The sequence below is a fragment of the Rhopalosiphum maidis genome, chromosome 2 (assembly GCF_003676215.2).
Source record: "Rhopalosiphum maidis isolate BTI-1 chromosome 2, ASM367621v3, whole genome shotgun sequence".
Taxonomy (NCBI): domain Eukaryota; kingdom Metazoa; phylum Arthropoda; class Insecta; order Hemiptera; family Aphididae; genus Rhopalosiphum; species Rhopalosiphum maidis.
In genome coordinates, this window is record NC_040878.1 from 72,642,109 (window position 1) to 72,647,054 (window position 4,946).

Genomic DNA, 4,946 nt, shown 5'->3' on the forward strand with positions numbered 1-4,946 from the left:
GATATAATGATATTGCAATATAATAGCAATAGAATTAAAATACCATACTATATTATATAATATACCTAATTTGTAATCGTGTTCTAAAGTCGTAGACGACAATATAATAACTCAAGTGTTGAACTCAGAAAATATTTTACCAACTATACACTCCCAAATCGGAATCATCGATGGCTTGCGATATGCATCATAGACTTATGCCGATATTTTTTAAACACGTTACTCACGATACGACGAACGTAATAGGGAGTCGGTTAAGATAAAAATCCGTTTTGATCGTGTAAGACTTTATCAAAAAGCAAACGTTACGCGATGCCCGCATGCTCGATTTCAACATCGGGTTGTTAATTATTTCATTTAAAATTCACCTGAAATCATATTTTATACGCTAATAAATATAATATACCGCTAAAGGGTACGGTAATATTTCTAACGCAACATTACGCGTGTTCTTATTTGTCATTATTATATTATTATACTTTAAACAGTGAGCCATGGCCGCGGACGTATAATAATGTGATAATACATAATAACACTGTACGGCTCGGTATTAATATAATATATATTATATCATTTTTTTAAATATGATTCAACGTATCAATAGCATAATATTGATATAATGCATCGGTGAGACATGCGAACAACGTTCGAGTGCACTCCATATACATAGTATTATTATAACACCGTTTGATGTTGAATCGCATTCATGTTACAATATTATATAACAACGTTTCGCTGTATAATATAGTAGACGTGATAATTGATCCGATTGGCGGGTACCCGATCCGAGTACAGGTCAAAAAAAATACAACGCCGCCGCCGCTGCCGCCGTCACAGTGTAGAACCACATATATTATACCTATAATATACCTACCCACAAGTTCACCTGCACTCGTAGACACGGCAATGAAAGGCACCGCAGTGCCTACTAACTAAACATAATATTACACGCGGTGTACAAACGCACGCTTATCTTCGGTATTGCGGCTCATCGGACAATCTTTTAATATGTTGCCAATTTCATTCTACCGTAGAGCGTTATGATATTACGGCGAACGACCGGTTTAATGCGATCAGTCGGCAGATTGATAATTAACCGTTGAATGCAAATATGCGACCCATAATGTAATATATACGCCTGCTATAATTATACACCGCATTACTCCAATTCGTCCCCACGTGATAGCATGAACACGAATAATATTATTTGACACGCTGGAATTGCTTTTTCATTGTTATTGTAATTATCTATACTACAAAAATGTCTTTAATTCAAGATTTAACTAATATCCATGTTTAATTAATATTTTCTGATGTTCAATAATTACTTTAAATTAAATACTTGACTGTTTCTTATTCATAACAGTGTGAATACAACTTAGACCGTCAAAAACTATTTATGCGACCATAATAATAATAATATTCGATTGATGAGCATTCATAGACGGATAACATAGTAAAAGTTCAATATTACGTATTATAAAGCTGTAGGTGCACGAGAAAAAAATTAGCCCAGAAATAAGTTATAATGATCAGAGAAGGTTACTCTCGGAAAGAAGGTTACATACTAAATATATATATAAATAAGTATATGATGAAACGTAAGTAGAACGCTATTAAACAATAGAAATGCTTCAAAGATACAAGCAAAATATCAGTGCAGTAATAAGCTTTTATGTTGAAATCGTATCTTTTATAAATATCTAGAAGAATTCTTCAATGAAGTACAAATTATTCATTATTACCGGGTAAATAAACATAGAGTAGGTAAACATTAGAACAAAATATTATAATATTTATGTAATAACAACATTAAATATTTTAAATATATATTTTTTTTTAAGTAAATTAAATCCGTCGAGAGCGCAATATTTGTGTGCTAAATTTGTATTATGATATTGAATAATATGAACTAATATAATATACACTATCTTACATTTATTTAACTTTGTAATAATTTTTTAAAACAGTTTTAATAAAAAAAAAAAACCAAAAACCTATGATATTTAAATATTAACTTGATAAAATTGTATGGTAATTTATTTATTTGTCATAGATATTTTTTGCTGCCTGAAAAAATGTGGTATCTAATCTAAGACAGTATAATTAATATTTGTTTGAATAAAACTATAAATGTCACATCGTTTTGTCTGTATTTTATTTTTCAATAGTATGGATAATATTTTTTTATTCAAACTTTCTTAACCTTATACAGGTTTAATTAATTTTTCATTGAACTCAATAAAAGATAATATTACTTTTTAAATGTATTTAACTATTTTAATAGAAAAAACTTATACCTTAACAGATACATTTACATTAAAATATGAAGGCGGTGTTAAATGCGACTCTAACCACCATAAATAATTCTGATGACTGATATTCGATATTATAATGTATATGTTTATTATAACTTATAAGTATAGTAATACGATTTAAATTTTCTATTCAGACGGCTAATCTGATCATGAAAACCACTTTTATTTTTCATGTATACTTCTTTCTAGAAACATTAGTAATATGTTACATTTGCATACACAAAATTAATTTGATTTCCTTATTTAATCGATTGGCATTGATCATTGAAGGAAACATGTATTTGTTATGATTTTTATTACATAGTCTATGTAAGATAATATTTAATATAAAAAAATTATTAATAGTTGATTATATATTTAAGTGTTTCAATGTCAATCAAATACAAATACAACTTGACGGTAATTTCCTTACAAATTTTACTATGTAATTTAAATATAATATCATTGATAAATATCGTAATTTACGTTTGATATTTTATCATTCATTTTTTATAAAATTGAATTGTGTTTGATATTATATTTATGATTTGTTAATTTTAGAAAACACATTGTTCTACTTAAATTTAATGAAAACATGAAATGAAATTCTATCATAATACAAATCAAAAGCGGGTGTGATTATCTAACTACAATTAATTTAATTTAATTAAACATTTACACACTAGATCAGTGTTTCCCAACTGGTGTTCCGCGGAATCTAAGTGTTCCATCAGCAGGTGTCAATGGTTCCGTAAGAAATTTGGGAAAATATATATTTATTAATAATATTTTCGATTTTAATTATGATTTGAGTATAGAAAAGCTACAAAAATTATAAGGGGTTCCACAAAATGTTCAAGCTCCTGCAAAGGTTTCGTTAGTAAAAGAAGTTGGGAAACACTGCACTAGATCATTATAAATCTCCAAATAAACATATAGTTTTAAAATATTTTGTTGGTTATATGAAGAAAAAAAATGAAATTAGTTTTCATTAATCTAATTTTTACCCAAATATTTCGTACAATCTTATATAATAAATGTAAAATATTATTTAGATTAAAAATTGTACACAAATATTATATTAAAATACTGTTTCACCCAAAATATTTTTAGTTTTCAATTACAAACACTTTATTACCGAAAACAATGGGAAACACACAAAAGTAGTGCCAAATACGTAATACTTATCCATAATTTAATCTAATTTTTAGATTTTTTTTTTTTATTATACAATAAAGTAGTTTGGCACGAATATAAAATTATTTACCAGAATTTTTACTTTTAGTACAGCTACTATTGTCTTATTTTTAAAATTTTATATAACAACATTTTTTAATATAAAAACCCTAATTTTTACTTATTTACAGATTTAACCTATTATCTTCTTAAGTTTAAAACTGAATTTAAATTGGCATATTCTTGATCTAATATAAAATATGTAAAATAGATCAATTTATACACGAGACTTGTTTCGAAACCTTTTTTTTTAAGTTAATGCCATCAGTTTTACAACATTCTCTAAAAAATACATTTATTACATCAATCATTAATAGTATGATGAAGATTATAAAACATAGTCATATTAATAAAATATAATAGATATATAATACAATGATACACTGAGTTGAACCTTATTTAAAACAAATAGTTTATTTTTGTAAATTATTTGAAAACGAAATTTAGTAATTGTTAGTAGTTTTTTTGATTTTGAAACATTCCTATATTTATTCATAATTATTATGATTATAACTAAATTTAATTTATAATAATTTGAATAAATAAAAACAATTTGTAGTATAATATTATATAATTTCGTTGATAAATAATAGAACAATAAACAAAAAAAAATTAGGTACCTATAATTAACGGAGAACACCTATAGGTACTAATTTTAATCGTATTACCTTAATACCCATATTTATTTTTATTTTATTAAAATATTTTATTTCAATAATTGTTATCAATGTATTATAAGACTTTCAGTTTTATAAATAAAACCCTTATATAAAAAAAAAAAAAAAAAATGAAAAATATCTAGAAGATGTAATCACAAATTATTAAAATACGTCATAATAAATTGTATAGTTCTTTTTATTTCAGTTACAGTAATAATTTTAACTTATTTTATAATATAGTACTTATAATATATATAGTATATTATATATACTTATAATATATTGTATTTTTATTATTTTTTCAAAAATTATCATATTATAATAACTGGATCTATATAGTATCTTACTGAAATAATATAAATACGAATCACAAAATATTTAAAAAGAGTTACCCTATTTTTCCGCCCAACACCTATAAAAGCATTTTATTTTTACATTTATTATAATTATATATTAAAAAGTTATTAATTTAATTTTATGAATAATCACCATATTATAATACAGCTTAAGATAGGTAACTAGGTAATTGTAAATCAATTAATATACAGGTAACAACAACATATTTAAGGAATATATTTCTCTTTTTTTATCGAAATATTAAAAGACTATCAATAATTATATATAATATCCGTAAGAAAATAGAATTTATAAGATAATTGATAGGTAGTTATATAATTAGGTATATAATATATTTTAACAAAATACCACGTACAACGTGAATACTCATGTCCTTTTTTGAAACGTTAACATTGCT